Below are 22,036 nucleotides of genomic sequence, written 5' to 3'. Positions count from 1 at the left end.
CCCCATGCAAAGGACACCAACATCAAAGACCAAAGGTAGATAAATACACAAGATGAGGAAAAACCAATACAAACGGGCTGAAAATTCCAATAACCAGAATGCCTCTCCTCCTCCAAAGGATCGCAACTCCTCTCCAGTAAAGGAACAAAGCTGGATGGAGAATGAATTTGAAGAATTGACAAAAGTAGGCTTCAGAGGATGGGTAATAACAAACTCTTCTGAGCTAAAGGATCCTGTTCTAACCCAATGCAAGGAAGCTAAGAACCTTGAAGAAAGGTTAGAGGAACTGCTAACTAGAATAACCAGTTTAGAGAAGAACATAAATGACGTGATGGAGCTGAAAAACACAACATGAGAACTTTGTAAAGAATACACAAGTATCAATAGCTGAATCGATCAAGCGGAAGAAAGGCTATCAGAGATTGAAGATCAACTTAATGAAATAAAGAATGAAGACAAGATTAGAGAATAAAGAATAAAAAGGAATGAACAAAGACTCCAAGAAATATGGGACTACGGGAAAAGCCCAAACCTACATTTGATTGCTATACCTGAAAGTGACAGGAAGAATGGAACCAAGTTGGAAAAAACTCTTCAGAATATTATCCAGAAGAACTTCCTCAGCCTAGCAAGACAGGCCAACATTCAAATTCAGGAAATACAGAGAATACCACAAAGATACTCCTCGAGAAAAGCAACCCCAAGACACATAATTATCAGATTCACTAAGGTTGAAATGAAGGAAAAAATGTTAAGGGCAGACAGAGAGAAATGTCGGGTTACCCACAAAGGAAAGCCCATCAGACTAACAGTGGATCTCTCTGCAGAAACCCTACAAGCCAGAAGACAGTGGTGGCTAATATTTAACAATTTTAATAAGCGTTCTGAGTAATCTCATTTCCCACCTTGGAATTGGTCAGTTCTCAAATTTTAAGATAGATTTGGCCATGATCTTTTATTTTTATTTTTGTTTTTATAATTTGGAGACAGGATCTCACTCTTTCTCCCAGGCTGGAGCACAGTGATGTGATCACAGCTCACTGCTGCCTCAAACTCCCAGGCTCAAGTGACCCTCCCACCGCAGCCTCCTGAGTAGCTGGAGCTACAGCTGTGAATCACCAAGCCTGACTACATTTTTGTAGAGATGCGGTTTCATCGTGTTGCCCAGGATGGTCTCCAACTCCTGGGCTCAAGCATCTGCCTGCCTTGGCCACTTAACTTGTTCTTATTACTTATCTAAAGTAGCCCTTGACACATGGACTCTGATTGTGCTCTATGTGCTCTTGGTCAGGAAAAATATGAGACAGCCTCTTTTTCTAAGCTCCAGCCTCTCATGTTGCCACTGGCACTCAGGAATCCAGCTGATGTGGTTGTCTTTCTGATTTTTTTTTTTTTTTTAGTTGCAAGCACAGTTCAACATGTATTTAATTAAAAAAACAAAGCTTCAGACAAAAAAAAAATGCCTAGCTTATATGTTAATGACTATTAACGTGAGGGATCATTTTGCATTGTAAATTTGATTAGTAAACCACAAAGTAAATCTTCCTACTATTGAATCACTATTGGTATAATGGAACTCATCCACAGATACCTCTTTGCTTCTTTCCAGTAGTTCTGCTTTCCTGCATTATTTAAGTCTCTGAAGAAAATTGTAAAGTCACATTTCAGGCATTGTCCCAGAGTTATCTTTCCAGAAGTAGAATCCAAGTTTAGATTGTATATAATGGTAGTAAATTTCTGTCAGTATGATGGTAGGAATTGGCCTCATTCTCTCACAACACCACACACAGACACATATACACATAGACATACACCCCCATCCCATCCCCCCCACATATATACACAAGGGTGGAGGAGGGAGAGAAAGAGATAGAGAAATGCTTGGCCAGATAAAACCAAATAAGGAACAAATGCACTTCTGTATTGGTAAACTACAGACATGAGGAATTAACAGGATTCTAAACTTTATTCTGTGACTGATAATCAGTCACAGTCAAGCAGAAAACAGCACAGTCAGATTAAGACACTGTGAGAAGATTTTACTAAAAAGGCAGATTTTATAGATACAGGAAGGTGACTGGGAAATCACATGAGATGGGGGTGATTCCTGGGCTATAAGATGGGCTGATAGTAACCCTATGCCCGATGGGCAGAAGAAAGGCTGTGCTATCTGAACTGGAAATACAGAGGGCCGTCGGGAGGCCCACCTTATGGGAGCTGAGCTACTCTGCAGCAGATGCAGCCACCAGGAGGTAGGTGACCAAGCAGAGGGGACCCCAGGCTCCAACCAACCACACTGACCTCGCTTCTCTCTCCTTTCAGTGTGATAGGGCTTCATACTGCCCAGACACAAAAAGAAGACAGAAGGTAAGAAAGAGCCTGGATGTCATCCAAACAGGTGAATTTTTGGAGTTCAGAGAGCAGGGCAGAGAATAGGGAATAGTCTCTCCTCAGAGGCATGGGGCAGAAAGTAAAGACGATAAGGAGAATTAACCTTAGCTTTTGCAAGATAGAAGTTTAGAAGGAAGTGGTCCTTTTTCTTAAAGATGACTAGGAAACACTATTCTCTGATCTAGGGAAGTACAAAGAAAGTTTACTTCTCTGTCACCCAAAGCACTGGGTTGGGAAAAATGATCTTCAAGTAAATGAACAAATGGATGAAAATAAATATTATAAATGGAGTTGATAAAGCTCTGGCACATTTCAATGTGGTGCCTAAATTCATATGTGTGGCATAAATACACTAAAAGTTCTAGATTGGCAAAATCCCAGGGATTTTGAACCATCTATGAAAAACGTTCACAAATTGGAAGGCAGAAGACTCCTACCTAAACAAAGACAAATGGTTCCTACAGAAAACGTGATCACAATAAAAATAACTAAACTCCACTTCTATTTCATTATTACACAAAATACGGTGTGTTCTGGGAAATACTGTCATATAATGTAATGACTAAATATTGCCTATGGACACTCAAGGTCTTTCTCATCATGACCATACAGTAGGGGCTGAGAATTTAATAAAGAAACTAGTTTTAAAATAAATCAAAATTAATATCTCAATCATATGTAATGAAAATAAAAGGAAATGTTAACTTCAAAGAGGCTTATGTTAAAATGGAGTAAGCTACAGGTTTCAGCAATCTTCTATACTACTCTACACTCTGAAGGGCTATCATGCAGCCTTAAGTATCAATAGAAAAGCTCAGCCCTGTTCTTTTGAAAAACAGGAAGTTCTGCAAGTATCACGTTGCTAGACATTTTAAGATTATACAATACTTATGTTATTAAAAATCTGTATGTGTTATTTTAAATCTAGGCTCTCACTGGAGATATTGGTTCATTTTTGCTTTTGAATTTCAAGCACATTTCAAACTTACTAAATATTAAAGAAAATGATATCCTCATCTTCTTACATGTACTAGATGTTTTTCCAGACTATATTTATGAAGGAATGTTTCAAAATGTCTAACATTGGATAACTTGATCATGATTCTTACAATGGATTTGCATTATTCATTGTGAAAAGTATCCACTAAATTGTGAACATTTTTAGCAAGTTCCATATTACTGAGAATAATCAATAAATGATAGTGAAATTGACAGTAAAAAAGGTTTTTGACTCTGTCTAAAATAATCTACTCACCCATCAAGTTTAAAATTAAGTAACCTCTGATGCAGCTTTGAGGATTTCCAAATATTAGAAAGATCATGCTAATGAGGAGTTATAAATGCCACATAAAAGACTTTTGGCATTTTTATACATAGCTTGATAATAGAATTGAATGCTTTCTTCAATAAGGACATGACTTCCACTAGTTTTTAGAGGGGCACATGACATTCCAGGATTCTCGGGAAATTCCTGGAGACACACTCAGCAGCCTGAATAAAGTCTGTAAATTAGGCCCATTAGTGGTGTGGAGCTATTCACTAGGAGAGCTGATGCCCACCCACATTCCCATTCAGATCCCAGGAAAGACGCTTTGGTGGAACAAGTGATTACAGGAACAGTTCCAGCAATTTAGAGACACGTTCATCATGAAAGGCAAGGTCTGATCAACACATGTCATCTTACTGCATATCAATGATCTTTTAATGTGATCATGATTGTATTTGTTATTAAAGCTCATAAAAATAGGGAAGTAGTAACAGACAGATTATCACTGATGCGGTATGTGCAAGGGAAAATGTCCTCGGTTGTTAAACTCTGGTATTAGAAAAGAGAGATGAAATAAACTAAACTCTGGTATTAGAAAAGAGAGATGAAATAAACTGAGTGTGGTATGTGCTGTCTGTTGCCCATGAAAGACTGGATGTCCTCATGATTAGGGAGACGAGCTAATGTCATTCTCTGCATATGGCATTGAAGAAGGAGGGCGATGCATGAAAGGAAATAGGGAAAGGAAATCATCAAAATAAAAGTTCTGTCTTTGGCGGTCTGATTAGTGGCATGACGCTGGTGGTGTCAAATGAACTTCACTGAGGTGGAGTATAGCTTTTATCTGTATTACAGTTTCCCCAAATATTTCCCTTGCTTCACGTTGTTCAAAGAAATGTGCATGAAAATAAGGTGTGCTACGTTTTTATCAGGGCTTTAAAAGCCAATGTGAAGTTGGCCATACCCTCTTCCCATTTCTACTGCTTTAGAGAAGTGGAAGCCTGTTGAAAAAGCAGCCTGGGCCTCTGGTTGGCTGCAATTAGCAGAAGCCCCTGATCTCTGTTGTGAAGGCAGCCTAAGTTAAAAAGGGTCTCTTCTTTGTTAAGCCTGTGAGATTCAAAGACCAACATCTGACCCTACCACGCCCTACCTATATTGGCTTTTCCAATAATATATGATGTTAACTATTTTGTCATATGCTCATTTTCCATCTGTATATCTTTTTGATGAGACGTTTGTAAAGATTTCTACCCCATTTTATACTTGGATGACTCCTTTTCTTATTGTTGGGTTTTATGAGTTCTTTGTATATTTTTAATAACTGTCATTTGTCAGATATTTCTTTTGCAAATATTTTCTCCTACTCTGTGACGTGCCTTTTTATTCTCTTTACAGTTTCTTTTACAGAGCAGAAAATTTCAATTTTAATAAAGTCCAGCTTATTAATATATTTTAGTGAATCATACTTATTGTCAGGCCTGTGAGCCCAAGCCAAGCCATCGCATCCCCTGTGACTTGCACGTATATGCCCAGATGGCCTAAAGTAACTGAAGAATCACAAAAGAAGTGAATATGTCCTGCCCCACCTTAACTGATGACATTCCACCACAAAAGAAGTGTAAATGGCCGGTCCTTGCCTTAAGTGATGACATTACCTTGTGAAAGTCCTTTTCCTGGCTCATCCTGGCTCAAAAAGACTCCCACTGAGCACCTTTCGACCCCCACTCCTGCCCGCCAGAGAACAACCCCCCTTTGACTGTAATTTTCCTTTACCTACCCAAATCCTATCAAAAGGCCCCACCCCATCTTCCTTTGCTGACTTTCTTTTCAGACTCAGCCTGCCTGCACCCAGGTGGAATAAACAGCCATGTTGCTCACACGAAGCCTGTTTGGTGGTCTCTTCACACGGACACGCATGAAATTTGGTGCCGTGACTCGGATCGGGGGACCTCCCTTGGGAGATCAATCCCCTGTCCTCCTGTTCTTTGCTCTGTGAGAAAGATCCACCTACGACCTCAGGTCCTCAGACCGACCAGCCCAAGGAACATCTCACCAATTTTAAATCACGTAAGCGGCCTCTTCTTACTCTCTTCTCCAACCTCTCTCACTGTACCTCAACCACTTTCTCCTTTCCACTCTTCAATCTCTCCCTTCTCTTAATTTCAATTCCTTTCGTTTTCTGGGAGAGACAAAGGAGACACATTTTATCCGTGGACCCAAAACTCCAGCGCCGGTCACGGACTGGGAAGGTAGCCTTCCCTTGGTGTTTAATCATTGCAGGGACGCCTGATTATTCATCCACGTTTCAAAGGTGTCAGGCCATGCAGGGATGCCTGCCTTGGTCCTTCGCCCTTAGCGGCAAGTCCCGTTTTTCTGGGGAAGGGGCAAGTACCCCAACCCCTTCTCTCCTTGTCTCTACCGCTTCTCTGCTTTTCTGGGGGAGGGGCAAGTACCCCCCAACCCCTTCTCCTTCACTCTTAGCGGCAAGTCCCGCTTTTCTAGAGGAGGGGCAAGTATCCCAACCTCGTATCTCTGCGTCCCAATCCCTTATTTCTGTGCCCCAACCTCATATCTCTGTGCCCCAATCCCTTATTTCCACACCCCAACCTCTTATCTCTGTGCCCCGACCCCTTATTTCCGTGCCCCTACCACTTATTTCTGTGCCCTGACCTCTTATCTCTGCGCCCCAACCCCTTTTCCCACTTTTCTGGAAGGTGAGAGAGTAGAGAAACGGAGGGGAGGGGTTCGGGGGTTCTTTTTTCTCTAGGCTTGCTTCCTTCACTATAGGCAACCTTCCACCCTCTATTCCTCCTTCTACTCCCTTGGCCTGTGTTCTCAAAAACTTAAAACCTCATCAACTCATACCTGACCTAAAACCTAAATGCCTTATTTTCTTCTGCAATGCCTCTTGACCCCAATACAAACTCAACAGTAGTTCCAAATAGCCAGAAAATGGCACTTTGAATTTTTCCATCCTGCAAGATCTAAGTAATTCTTGTCGTAAAATAGGCAAATGGTCTGAGGTGCCTGACGTCCAGGCATTCTTTTACACATCAGTCCCTTCCTAGTCTCTGTGCCCAGTGCAACTCGTCCCAAATCTTCCTTCTTTCCCTCCCACCTGTCCCCAGTCCCAACCCCAAGCGTCGCTGAGTCTTTCTAATCTTCCTTTTCTACAGACCCATCTAACCTCTCCCCTCCTCCCCTGGCTGCTCCTCGCCAGGCCGAGCTAGGTCCCAATTCTTCCTCAGCCTCCGCTCCTCCACCCTATAATCTTTTTATCACCTCCCCTCCTCACACCTGGTCCGGCTTACAGTTTCCTTCCGTGACTAGCCCTCCCCCTCCTGCCCAGCAATTTACTCTTAAAAAGGTGGCTGGAGCTAAAGGCATAGTCAAGGTTAATGCTTTTTCTTTATCCGAAATCAGATAGCATTTAGGCTCTTTTTCATCAAATATAAAAATCCAGCCCAGTTCATGACTTGTTTGGCAGCAACCCTGAGACACTTTACAGCCCTAGACCCTAAAAGGTCAAAAGGCCGTCTTATTCTCAAAATAATTCTATTACCCAATCTGCTCCCGACATTAAATAAAACTCCAAAAATTAAATTCCGGCCTTCAAACCCCACAACAGGATTTAATTAACCTCGCCTTCAAGGTGTATGATAATAGGAAAAAGTTGCAATTCCTTGCCTCCACTGTGAGACAAACCCCAGCCACATCTCCAGCACACAAGAACTTCCAAACGCCTGAACCGCAGTGGCCAGGAGTTCCTCCAGAACCTCCTCCCACAGGAGCTTGCTACACCTGCCGGAAATCTGGCCACTGGGCCAACGAATGCCCACAGCACAGGATTCCTCCTAAGCCGCGTCCCATCTGTGTGGGACCCCACTGAAAATTGGACTGTTCAACTCACCTGGCAGCCACTCCCAGAGCCTCTGGAACTCTGGCCCAAGGCTCTCTGACTCCTTCCCAGATCTTCTCAGCTTAGCGGCTGAAGGCTGACACTGCCCGATCGCCTCGGAAGCCCCCTAGATCATCACGGACGCCGAGCTTCAGGTAACTCTCACAGTGGAAGGTAAGCCCGTCCCCTTCTTAATCAATACGGAGGCTACCCGCTCCACATTACCTTCTTTTCAAGGGCCTGTTTCCCTTGCCTCCATAACTGTTGTGGGTATTGACAGCCAGGCTTCTAATCCTCTTAAGACTCCCGAACTCTGGTGCCAACTTAGACAATACTCTTTTAAGCACTCCTTTTTAGTTATCCCCACCTGCCCAGTTCCCTTATTAGGCCAAGACACTTTAACTAAATTATCTGCTTCCCTGACTATTCCCGGACTACAGCTATATCTCATTGCCGCCCTTCTTTCCAATCCAAAGCCTCCTTTGCGTCCTCCTCTTGTATCCCCCAACCTTAACCCACAAGTATAAGATACCTCTACTCACTCCTTGGCGACCGATCATGCACCCCTTACCATCTCATTAAAACCTAATCACCCTTACCCAACTCAACGCCAATATCCCATCCCGCAGCACGCTTTAAAAAGATTAAAGCCTGTTATCACTCGCCTGCTACAGCATGGCCTTTTAAAGTCTATAAACTCTCCTTACAATTCCCCCATTTTACCTGTCCTGAAACCAGACAAGCCTTACAAGTTAGTTCAGGATCTGCGCCTTATCAACCAAATTGTTTTGCCTATCCACCCCATGGTGCTAAACCCATATACTCTCCTATCCTCAATACCTGCCTCTACAACCCATTATTCTGTTGTAGATCTCAAACATGCTTTCTTTACTATTCCTTTGCACCCTTAATCCCAGCCTCTGTTCACTTTCACTTGGACTGACCCTGACACCCATCAAACTCAGCAAATTACCTAGGCTGTACTGCTGCAAAGCTTCACAGACAGCCCCCATTACTTCAATCAAGCCCAAATTTCTTCCTCATCTGTTACCTATCTCGGCATAATTCTCATAAAAACACACGTGCTCTCCCTGCCAATCGCGTCTGACTGATCTCTCAAACCCAAGCACCTTCTACAAAACAACAACTCCTTTCCTTCCTAGGCATGGTTAGCGTGGTCAGAATTCTTACACAAGAGCCAGGACCACACCCTGTAGCCTTTCTGTCCAAACAACTTGACCTTACTGTTTTAGCCTAGGCCTCATGTCTGCGTGCAGCGGCTGCCGCTGCTTTAATACTTTTAGAGGCCCTCAAAATCACAAACTGCTCAACTCACTCTCTACAGTTCTCATAACTTCCAAAATCTATTTTCTTCCTCATACCTGACGCATATACTTTCCGCTTCCCGGCTCCTTCAGCTATACTCACTCTTTTGTTGAGTCTCCCACAATTACCATTGTTCCTGGCCCAGACTTCAATCCGGCCTCCCACATTATTCCTGATACCACACCTGACCCCCATTACTGTATCTCTCTGATCCACCTGACATTCACCCCATTTCCCCAAATTTCCTTCTTTCCTGTTCCTCACCCTGATCACGCTTGATTTATTGATGGCAGTTCCACCAGGCCTAATCGCCACACACCAGCAAAGGCAGGTTATACTATAGTACAAGCCACTAGCCCGCCTCTTAGAACCTCTCATTTCCTTTCCATCGTAGAACTCTATCCTCAAGGAAATAACTTCTCAGTGTTCCATCTGCTATTCTACTACTCCTCAGGGATTATTCAGGCCCCCCTCCCTTCCCTACACATCAAGCTCGAGGATTTGCCCCACCCAGGACTAGCAAATTAGCTTTACTCAACATGCCCTGAGTCAGATAACTAAAATACCTCTTAGTCTAGGTAGATACTTTCACTGGATAGGTAGAGGCCTTTCCTACAGGGTCTGAGAAGGCCACCGCAGTCATTTCTTCTGTTCTGTCAGACATAATTCCTCAGTTTAGCCTTCCCACCTCAATACAGTCTGATAACAGACGAGCCTTTATTAGTCAAATCAGCCAAGCAGTTTTTCAGGCTCTTAGTATTCAGTGAAACCTTTATATCCCTTATGGTCCTCCATCTTCAAGAAAAGTAGACTGGACTAAAGGTCTTTTAAAAACACACCTTACCAAGCTCAGCCACCAACTTAAAAAGGACTGGACAATACTTTTACCACTTTCCCTTCTCAGAATTCAGGCCTGTCCTCGGAATGCTACAGGGTACAGCCCATTTAAGCTGCTGTATAGACATAACTTGGCCCATGATAGCTAGTGTTCAGTTCTTCCTTTTATGCACAACCACAGCCAGCAGGAAGCTACCAAAGAATATGCACCAGTGAAATAAGGGTGTAAATAAAAAAGATATGCAATCCATGAAACAGAACATCCAGCCAAGGATCATAACAGCAAATGCCAGCTCTAGTGAGCATGTTATATTGAAAAGGGTGTGACTGTGGTGAAAGACTTGCCACAAATCATGAAACAAAACCAACCAGCACTGATAGATCATTTAAAATGTTTAAATACTTGTAATACAGCAGTTAAGAAATAATTCTTAGGCAGCTAGAAAGGGTGAAAGTTCTTGTGGAATTTTCCTTTAATAAAACTCAGCCCCCAAACCATTTCTTCCCTAAGAGAAAGCAGCCTGAGAAGACAGGCATAGATATGCAAACTAGGAGCCTTTATATGTAAATGCTGGCAGCTATACCTGGAAGCCAGGTACATTCAATATGACATCTTCCGCCCTCTCTTTCTCGTCACAACACTTACCAGTATCATGGCAGCCTCCAGGTAAAACTGTGTCCGGAATTGGTGGGTTCTTGGTCTCACTGACTTCAAGAATGAAGCCGCGGACACGCGCGGTGAGTGTTACAGTTCTTAAAGATGGTGTGTCCAGAGTTTGTTCCTTCTGATAGTTTGGCCGCGTTTGGAGTTTCTTCCTTCTGGTGGGTTCGTGGTCTCACTGGCTTCAGGAGTGAAGCTGCAGACCTTCGCGGTGAATGTTACAGCTCACAAACGCAGTGCGGACCCAAAGAGTGAGCAGCTGTAAGAGTTATTGCAAAGACCAAAAGAACAAGGCTTCCACACATTAGAAGAGGACCCCAGCGGATTGCCGCTGCTGGAGCTGGCAGCCTGCTTTTATTCCCTTATCTGACTCCACCCACATCCTGCTGATTGGCCCATTTTAAAGAGATCTAATTGGTCCATTTTACAGAGAGCTGATTGGTCCGTTTTACCAAGAGCTGATTGGTCTGTTTTGACAGGGTGCTGATTGGTGCGTTTACAAACCTTGAGCTAGACACAGAGTGCTGATTGGTGCATTTACAATCCTTTAGCTAGACACAAAAGTTCTCCAAGTCCCCACTAGATTAGCTAGACACAGAGCACTGATTGGTGCGTTTACAAACCTTGAGCTAGACACAGAGTGCTGATTGGTGCATTTACAATCCTCTAGCTAGACATAAAAGTTCTCCAAGTCCCCACCCAACTCAGGACCACAGCTGGCTTCGCCTAGTGGATCCTGTGCCAGGGCTGTGGGCAGAGCTGCCCGCCAGTCCCGCACCACGCACCTGCACTCCTCAGCTCTTGGGTGGTAGATGGGACCGGGCGCCACGGAGCAGGGGGCGGCGCCCATCAGGGAGGCTCAGGCCGCGTGGGAGCCCACCGCAGTGGGGGGCTTGGGCATGGCGGGCTGCAGGTCCTGAGCCCTGCCACCCGGGGATGCGACTGAGGCCCAGCGAGAATTCGAGCACGGCGTGGGCGGGCCAGCAGTGCTGGGGGACCCGGTGCACCTTCTGCAGCTGCTGGCCTGGGTGCTAAGCCCCTCACTGCCCGGGGCTGGCGGCGCTGGCTGCCCACTCCGAGTGCAGGGCCCGCCAAGCCTGGGCCCACTGGGAACTCACACTGGACCACGAGCACCGCACACACCCCCGGTTCCCGCCTGCACCTCTCCCTCCACACCTCCTTGCAAGCAGAGGGAGCCGGCTCCGGCCTTGGCCAGCCCAGAGAAGGCTCCCACAGTGCAGCGGTGGGCAGAAGGGCTTCTCAAGCGCAGCCGGAGTGGACGCTGAGGCCGAGGAGGCACCAAGAGCGAGCGAGGGCTGCTAGCATGTTGTCACCTCTCAAAACCACATATACAGGCATCAGGGCCACGGCTGAATGGAGGCCACATTTGCATAATAGAAGATTAGGGTTAGAGGGCCAATCTTTTTGCTTGCTATGTAGATGGAACACTGGGTCAAACCAATCCCCTGGACCCTATGTAAATCAATTACCTCCTCCTCTAGTCTCTATACAAAACAGTCTGCCTTCCTCCGCAAACTGGAGGCCCTCTTTTGGGCAACCCTCTTTCTCAGCACAGGGAAGCTTTTTCTCTCTCTCCTATTATTTTCCATTAAACTTTCCACTCCTAAATCCACTCCTCGTCTGCTCCTAAATCCTCATGTGTGTCCATGTCCTGAATTCTTTCTCTACCCAAACCAAGAACGAGCGAATATACCCCAAACAACGGAGCTGTTTCATTTGGACAGTAATTTCTAAGTGGTTATCAATTCTTGCAAAGCATTTTAGCAGCAGATAAATATTAAACTAACAAAAGAAACATCAAAAATCAAAGTTATTATTAATTTAAGTAAAAAATATAAGTTGTAAAATAAAGGAACAATCATAGCAGACCACATGGTCAAACAGAACATGATAATGAGAGACAGGACTAGGTGGATTTTCTAGGCCCACTAAGAAGCCCTAAGCCTAGCTGGGAAGGTGACCGCATCCACCTTTAAACACGGGCTTGCAACTTAGCTCACACCCAACCAATTAGGTAGTAAAGAGAGCTCACTAAAAAGCTAATTAGGCAAAAACAGGAGGTAAAGAAATAGCCAATCATTTATTGCCTGAGAGCACAGCAGGAGGGACAATGATCGGGATATAAACCCAGGCATTGGAGCCAGCAACGGCTACCCTCTTTGGGTTCCCTCCCTTTGTATGGGAGCTCTTTTTTCACTCTATTAAATCTTGCAACTGCGCTCTCTTCTGGTCTGTGTTTGTTACAGCTCAAGCTGAGTTTTGCTGGCTGTCCACCACTGCTGTTTTCCGCCGTCGCAGACCCGCTGCTGAGTTCCATCCCTCCGGATCCACCAGGGTGTCCACTGTGCTCCTGATCCAGCAAGGCGCCCATTGCCACTCCTGATCGGGCTAAAGGCTTGCCATTGTTCCTGCACGGTTAAGTGCCTGGGTTCGTCCTAATCGAGCTGAACACTAGTCACTGGGTTCCACGGTTCTCTTCCATGACCCACAGCTTCTAATAGAGCTATAACACTCACTGCATGGCCCAAGATTCCATTCCTTGGAATCCGTGAGGCCAAGAACCCCAGGTCAGAGAATACGAGGCTTGCCACCATTTTAGAAGCGGCTCGCTGCCATCTTGGGATCTCTAGGAGCAAGGACCCCCGGTAACAATTATGCATGCAATAATAACGTGAAACCAAATATTGTGATAGGGCTGAATTTTAGATGGATGAGGAAAGTAAAGGTGAGAAATGGCTGTGTAAACAAGATGGATCCTTCAACCACTAAAGGCCAATAAATAAATGCATATCGTCTAAAGTGGGTACCATAAGGAATTAAATTATAAACATATTGTTTAAAATATACAGGTAAAAATAAAGCAGTGAAAGTCACTAACTGGGGAACAGAGTGTGGCCTGAGAATATGGGTTTCAAAAGGGACTTGGTTTTGATATAAGACTTTTAGTACTATATGACTTTTAAAAAATCAATGCACTCATGACAGAACTTTGTTTGACATTTAAAATGTTAGTCACGTTTCTGCAATTTTACCGCCTGAAAATATGTTCACTGCAAAATTTTGGCATAACCAAAAGCACATCTGGAAGTTACATTTCTCAATAAGCTAAAAATAGGACTTAGGGTTAACCTGAAGTGTGTTAGCAATTCTCTGAGAAGGGTGGATTAGAGTGCTCCTAAATAGTGCTGAAGTGTTTACAATTCAAACACACCTGAGGCATCTCTTCACATCCTGTTTTCCTGTAACTCTTGTGATCTCCTGGGCCCTTGTGCGTCACCTGGGTTGGAGGATTATCCATCCGCTCTTTCTAAAACATGCTCTAAAAAATATCTTAGGAAAAACACTATCTAAAGTCATTTATAAGCTATTCAAATTTTTAGTAAAATATCAATGAAAAGACTTTCTAAATGCCTGCCACATGACACCTTAGTGTACCAAAACCTATCAAAATTACATCTTAAAGTCATTTTTTGTTTTCACTGACAGGACCATATTTCTCTTGCAGTTGTGTAGTTTGCAATGCCAGATGTAGGGATGTCAATATTTAATGGATAAAAATATATTTTATAAAGGAGCCCACTGGGATCACTTCTAAAGGCTAACCAGGATCTACTGAGTTCTGTAAATAACATTCTTTGTTATTCTCAAGCCATAATTTCAGAAATGACTTATTCCTAAGCATGTACAATGATTTTAGGGTTGAAAATGCAACTAGCAAGGTCCAATAAGCCACAGTTTTGGTTTTGTTCAAGCAAAGGACTAGGGAGTCCAGAGATGGTGATAACTACGCCTAATTAGGAAGGCCATGAGCACTTCTTCTGACGCTATTGAAAAGATCAAAGTAGGAGTGAAGACAGAAAATAATAGGTGAAAAAGCATGAAACTGTTATAAGGGATGACCTTGAGTTATACTCGGATAATTATGAAGAGCTCACCATGTTTGGAATAAATGACATATGAGGTGGAGTGGCAGGGAATAAAGTTGTTTAAGTGGATGTATTAAGCACCTATTGTGGTTAGATTCGCTCAATGCACTTTGTATGACAACTCATTGAGTTGGGACCAGATTGTAATACTTTCTTAGAAAAAGACTCCAAAAAACCTTTGATGGGGAAAAGTGATGTAAAAAAATTCATTTTAGGAAAAATAATATTAGTGATAGTGTTGAGAAAAGAATAAGTGTGAGAAATATGGGCAATGTGTGCCTCAAAGAAAAAAACTGTAAATCACTGTTAACACAGTTGACTTATGAAATTTTTAATTGGTGAAGGAAAAAATGACTTAATATAGAGGAGATCAAGAGACAAGTCAGAATGAAAATTAAAATGCCTTACAGTGTTGCAGTGAACATACACATGCATGTATCTTTATGACAGAATGATTTATATTCCTTTGGTTATATACTCAGTAATGAGATTATTGGGTCAAATGCTATTTCTGCTTCTAGATCTTTTCTACAAATAAGAATGCTTATTTGAGGAACAGTCACACTACTTTCCACAATAGTTTATTTAATTTGCATTCCAACCAACAGGGTATAAGTGTTCCCTTTTCTCTGCAGCCTCACCAGCATCTGTTGTTTTTTGACTTTTTAATAATAGCCATTCTAACTGATGTGAGATGGTATCTCATTGTGGTTTTCATTTGCATTTCTCTAATGATCAGCAGCAATATTAACAATAGCAAAGATATGAAATCAACCTAAATGCCCATCAATGGTACACTGGATAAATAAAATGTGGTACATATATACCATGGAATACTATGCAGTCATAAAAACGAACAAGACCATGTCCTTTGCAGCAACATGGATCGAGCTGGAGACCATTATTCTTAGCAAACTAACTCAGGAACAGAAAACCAAATACTGCATGTTCTCACTTACAAGTGGGAGCTCAATAATAACAGATGGCCACAAAGAGGGGAATAACAGACAATGGGACATGCTTGAGGGTAGAGTGTGGGAGGAGAGAGGGGATCCAAAAAATTAACTATTGGGTACTACGCTTAGTACCAGGGTGACAAAATAATCTGTAGAACAAACCCCCATGCATGAGTTTACCTATATAACACACCTGCACATATTCCCCTGAACCTAAAATAAAAGTTTAAAAAAATAAATACTCTATAGTAAAATCAAAGATAACTATAAACATAATATTTTGGTAAATGAGTTAAATTACTGAATAGTCTAGTGTTTAGCAAAAATTTACAAAAACTATATTTTCCACTTTGACTTTAAGGATAATTTAGGAGATTACATATGTTGCTTATTACTGACAGCAAGAGAGATTATTATTTTGAGATTCTAATCTTTAAGTATTCTTATTTGTAGAAAAGTATTAAAGGTAATAATAAAATAAAATAATTTATTTAAAGGAATTTTTAGTACGTGTTTGCAAAGTGAGGTATCTCTTTACAAATAGTTACTGTACTAAGTTGTGTATGTCTATGTTTACATTTGCAGGTCTTGTTTTTCTAAGGCTATAATGAGTATAGTTAATCGATAATATTACTTTTGCTTAAAAAGTAAGTTAAGTCATAAAGATATTTAAATGTTTGGAAAACATTCTTATGCATGTATCTACACTGTTCTCTTTTCCTGTGCTCTTCATTTCTTTATGGAAATCTGAATTCATCTTATATCATTTGCCTTCCACCTGAAGAGCTTCCGTTGACATTTCCCACACTGTGGGTCTGCGGGTGGTGAATCCTTTTTGTTGTCGTCAGAACAAAGTTTTGTAAACCTGAACAAATCCTTTTTTTAATCCTTATTTTAAAATATAATATTTCCTGGATACAGATATCTAAAATAGACTTTTTCTTTTTTTCTATGAGTTGAAAGTGTTGCTCTACCTTCTTCTCACTTCCATTGCTTTTGATGCATAATCTGCTAACATTCTTTTTTTATTTCATAGTATCTTACAAATGTGTCTTCTATCATCAATTTTCTTTAAGATTTTTTTATCACTGGATTTGAAAAATTATATCATCCCTCTTGGTGTAATTGTCACCCTGTCCTTTTCACTGTCCTCCTCCTCCTCTTCCTCCTCCTTCTGTGCTTACGGTTCATTAAACTGCTTGGATCTAAGCATTTACAATATTCTTCAAATCGGGGAAATTTTCAGCTGTCATTTCTCCAATTGTTTTTTCTTATTCTCCCTTTGGATATGCCAATTATTTTTCATTATATTTAATAATGTTTTCCCCTGATTCTCTACTTTTTTGTTTTGTATTGTTTCCCCTTGTCTTCTGCTATGTGTTCATATTCATTAATCTTTTTTTTTTTTTGCAATGTTGAATCTGCATTTGCCCTATGCAGTTTATTTATTTCAAATATTGTAATTTTTTCCTAGTTTTATTCTTGTTTATTTCTAATGAAAATGACTCTTTAATTTGAGGACATAAAAAATGAATTATAATAACTTTTAAATTCTTTGTTTTCCACTTCTCACATCTGTGTCATTTGAAGGACTGTTTCAACAGATTGTTATTGATTCATTGGCATGGATCATATTTTCCAGCTTCTTTGCCTGCCTTGTAAAGTTTGATTGCTTGTCATAGGTGGTGAATTTTATCTTGTTGAGTAATAAATATGTTTGTGTGCATATATACGTGTGTGTGTAGATAGATACATTAGATAGATATAGATAGATGATAGATAAATGATAGATACTTTTGCTTTTCTCTGGCATGAAGTTAAGTTACTTGATCACTGTTCATCCTGCTTTTAAAATTTTTAGGTGTGATTTGATCTGTGCTTCGTCTAAGGCTTACTTGTTGCTCACAACTGCAATCGGAATCTTCTAAATATTCTACCAATGGTACATAATAGAAGGGGTTTTCTAGACTTGATATTGGAAACAAGAAGTATTCCATATCCTGTATAGCCCTGGGTGTTGTTACCTTTAATTCTTCCAGGTGCTTTTATCACATGAATATATCAATCAGTAATCTTTCAAATGCCCACGGGAGGGGAGACAGTATATCCCAAAAGTTATGGATACTCTATACTAGACCTAGTTGCCATGGTCTTCCTGGAATCTTAGCTCCATCTCTTCAACCCAGGAGTCTTCAGGGCTCTCTCTAAGTTCTCTTCCCAATGCTGCGGTCTAGAAACTTGCTCAAAGGCAATAAGTTGAAGAAGCCCTTTCAGATTCATCTTGCTTGTTCTCCATCTATCAGGAATCACTGCCCCTCTATGCCTGATGTCTTGTGGATGTTGAAAACGTTGACATTTATGTTATTCAAACTTTTGTTTTTTGATTTCTATTGGAAAGGAAATTCTGGCCCGTTACTTTATCTTGGCAAGCAAAGGTTGTTCAAAAATATCTGTTTATTCATCTGTTTATTTATAAGATGGCACAATGAATAGAAAATAGTACTTTACTGTGGTGATTGTATCTCATAAATATAACAATATAAGACAATACTATCACAGAAGGTTAGGTGCCTGCAAATGAAATTGTGCTAGTGAAATGTTTTTACCTACTGCATAAAGTAGTACCATTAACTCTAAATAGATTTTAAAGATGATTTTTATATTCCCAGAGCAATTGCTAAAATAAAAACAAATATTCAAGAAATTTAATTACATTTATAAAAGAAATGTAATTAAATACTAAAAATATCAATCAATCTAAGATAAGGCAAGACATCTAAAACAAACAAACCAAAAATAAATGGGCCAAAATAGTAAAACTGGATATTAAGTCTCAAAGTAACAACAATTAAATTAAATATATATGGATTAAATATGTCAATTATGAAATAGAGATTGTCACTTGATTTACAATAAAACAAGACCACCTGTACACTGTCTACAGAAGATACATTTTAAAAATAAAGACATTGAAAGTAAAATTGTGAAAAAGTGTTGAACATAAAAAGATGTTAGTAGTTACATTAAAAACCAGTCAAAATAGATACCCAGGTTAGAACGGTCAGCAGAAATGAAAACAAACATTTCAAAATGATAAAAGTACTAATTCACAAGACATGGTAATACATATATTTTCATATACTAGCAAAGCTTCTTAATACATGGAACAAATACTAACAGGTAAGCAAATGAATATATATTTTTAGACAGTATTAATTCAACTCATTTGACTGGGGGGAAATGGGAAGGAAAAGCTGGGCAATTTCAAGTTGAATGATATATTAATGAAAATATTCTTATTTTGCCAGAGCAAGAGTGACTTGGTGTACATAATTTGAAAGTAATTGAACAATATACAATCTGATTAAATTTTGACATATCCAACGATTGAAAACTTCAATTCCAGTTGAATGGCATTAGAACTTGTTCAAAGATTTTTATTGCAGCACTCTTTTGTAGTAGAATTCAGAAGTAACAAAAATAGCCATCCCTAGGAGAATGAATGAATAAATCGCATTATCATTAATGTCATACAACAGTTGAAATTAATGAACTGGCAATTTTATATGGATAGATTTTCAATGTCAAGTGTTGATCAAGAAACAAGTCACCAGATTATACTTTAAATACCACAGGTTCAATGTAAATTTAATAAAAACACTTGTATATAAGATATACGTATCTATTATTAATGAATATATAAGGAATAGAATTTAATATTAACAACATTTAGAAATAAACAGCCTAAGTTAAGAATAGTGATGCTTGGGAGAGTGTGAAAGGGAGTGGAACAGAATGTGGGAAGAATTTTTAAAACTATTTTGACTGTGTCTGTAAAATTTGTAATTTTTATTAAAGAAAGCAGATTTAGTTATGTTAAATTTTAATATTATTTTTAATTCTAGTTAGAATATACATGAGTGTTTGTTATAATTTCACCCTCACTATGGGGAATTAAAACTTTTCTCAAATTAACATGAAAAAGAACAAATGCACACATCTCAGCAGAATCAGAAGAAAAACTAAAGATAAAAGTAAGGTATCATCCTTTGGATCAAAAGCAACAACTTTGCAAATGTGCACAGAATGAGATATGCTATCATTATTCATCACCTCTTTCTCACAATGTAACAACTATTTAAGAAGAATGGTTTAGTTATTTTAAAAGAGTGTTTTCGGGTTTTTTTTCTGCCCCCCAAAAAAGTACTATTACCTTTTTTCCTGGGTTTACTTGGTGTATAAAATTCTTTTTAAATTTTTATTTTTCCTTAAGTTATTGGTGTACAGGTGATATTTGGTTACATGAGTAACTTCTTTAGTGGAGATCTGTGAGATCCTGGTGCACCCATCACCCGATCGGTATACACTGAACCATACTTGTTGACTTTTATGCCTCGCCCCGCCTCCCACTCTTCCCCAAAGTATATTGTATCATTCTTATGCCTTTGGGTCCTCATAGCTTAAGTCTCATATGTTAGTGAGAACATAGAATGTTTGCTTTTCCATTACTGAGTTATTTCACTTAGAATAATAGTCTCTAATCTCATCCAGGTCATTGCAAATGCTGTTAGTTCATACCTTTTTATGGCCGAGTAGTATTCCATCATATATATATATCACAGTTTTTTTATCCACTTGTTGATCAATGGGCATTGGAGTTGGTTCCATGATTTTGCTATTGTGAATTGTGCTGCTATAAACATGTGTGTGCAAGTATCTTTTTCGAATTACGACTAAAAGAATGGCTTAACTATTTAAAAAGAATGATTATCACCAAATGAATTTGGTGATACCATCAAATGAATTTGGTGATAATACATGACATGATAATTATAATGATAATAATTTTAAAGCAGAAATCAATCAGTATTTTCAGAGAGAGATTATACAAATGCAATTTAGACTATAACAGTCTAGACTTATATCTTAGAGCATGTTAACATGTGGGGAAAATGATCTCTTGTGTGGTTATTTAGAAAGGGAAACTTTTAAAGAAGAAAGCATAAATGTGGGCATATTCTCATCTTTTACTTAATGTAATTAGGGTGAACATACTGAAGCCACATACTAGAATTTTATTTTATTTTTTAATTTTTGTAAGAGATGAGGTCTCATTCTGTTGCCCAGGCTGGTTATGAACTCCTAAGTTCAAGCAATACTCCCACCTTGGCATTTCAAAGTGCTGAGATTACATTCGTGAGCCACCATGGCCAGCCAAGAATTTAAAAAGTAAATTTGTTTAAAATAAAAGTTGAAGAAAAAAATATGGCTTTAAAATGTACAGTTGCAGAAAATTTTGTGTATGAATAATTTAAAAATTCCAGAAATAAAAATTATTTTTGGAAAAATGTTCTCAATAATAAACAAATATTTCTCCAACTTTATGAAAACTGGCACATTAATTTCAAAAACTGGCAAAGGCCATAGGAAAGACAAATTTTAAATGTCTTATTTTTTAAGAGATAATATTTTATTTTATATTAATTTATTTTTTCAAGCATAGTGGTCTCTACTCAATATTGCTTGTATTTAGTCCACCTTCTATTCTCCAGCTAGTGAGGGCGCAAAGGTTTGTTGCCATCCATGAGCTCTGGGAATTGTCTGAATTATAACTCCCTCATAATTATTTTCCAGGAACATTTTCTTAGTCTTCCCTTGTAGAATTTCACTCTATGCATGCCAAAGGCTCAAGGCCAAACTGATGAAGATTTTTGGAACACTTCTTCTCCGCATTTTCTTCTTTTCCCTTAACTTTGTGTTCTGTCTGCTCCACTCAGCAAGATTGCTGGTTTTTATTCCAGTCCCTCCTCCTTTAGCTACTGTGTAGAACTGTCCTTGGCCAAAACGTCTGGGGAAAATGTTGAGCTTACTTTGTTAGCTTCCTGTCTCTTAAGAATCGTAGCCCTACACTGCCTATTGTCTGATATAAGAAAAATGTTTCCAATATTTTGTTCAATTTTGAAGATATTTTAATAGAAATGTTATTCTGAACTCTACGCACACTCAGAGCCAGACGCTAAATTTGTCTCTCATTTTTATAAGGTAGATATACCAGCAATACAATCATGTAGAACACACCGATGATTCTATGTTTATTCTCCATCTTCCGCTTAGACAGAAATACTAGCAATTCTATAAGTTACCAAGTAAAAAGAAAAACATTTCTGTGGATTATATGCAGAAAAACACTTTAAGCCTCTCACTGAAAAATGTTTCCATAATTGCAGATGAAAATGAGGCTTAAACACACACTCACATACAAGCATGCACACACACATGTGCACACATGCAAACACACACAGTCTTGTAAACAGTATGTCTATAATTATGCCCCAACATTTGTTTCAATCCTAGATGATGAACTTGCAGTACACAAGATATTTGGTAATTTCCAATAACTCATGTAGAATCAAGTATAAAAATGAGAAAAGTAACATATAAGAAGATATTTAAAGACTTTGAAAAATCTGATGTCATATTTTCTATAACGATATGACATTTATATAAATTATCTTAAGGACCCAAAAGGACTTAGGGGAATATTTGTCTTCACATTATGCCATTTGTTAGACAGACTATGAATCATAAGAAAAAGTGTGATTTTTATGGTGGAAAAGTATTCAGTTTGTTACAAATGATAAAATATTAGTGTCTAATTTGTGGAATTAAATTGTATTAATATAATAACCAACAAGAAAAATAAGCATAGAAATTGGTAAGTGGGTAAAATGAAAAGGCCCTGAAAGATAAGCT

Source organism: Pan troglodytes, chromosome 4, assembly GCF_028858775.2.
Source record: "Pan troglodytes isolate AG18354 chromosome 4, NHGRI_mPanTro3-v2.0_pri, whole genome shotgun sequence".
In the NCBI taxonomy this organism is placed as follows: Eukaryota; Metazoa; Chordata; class Mammalia; order Primates; family Hominidae; genus Pan; species Pan troglodytes.
This window is presented reverse-complemented; position numbering follows the sequence as displayed.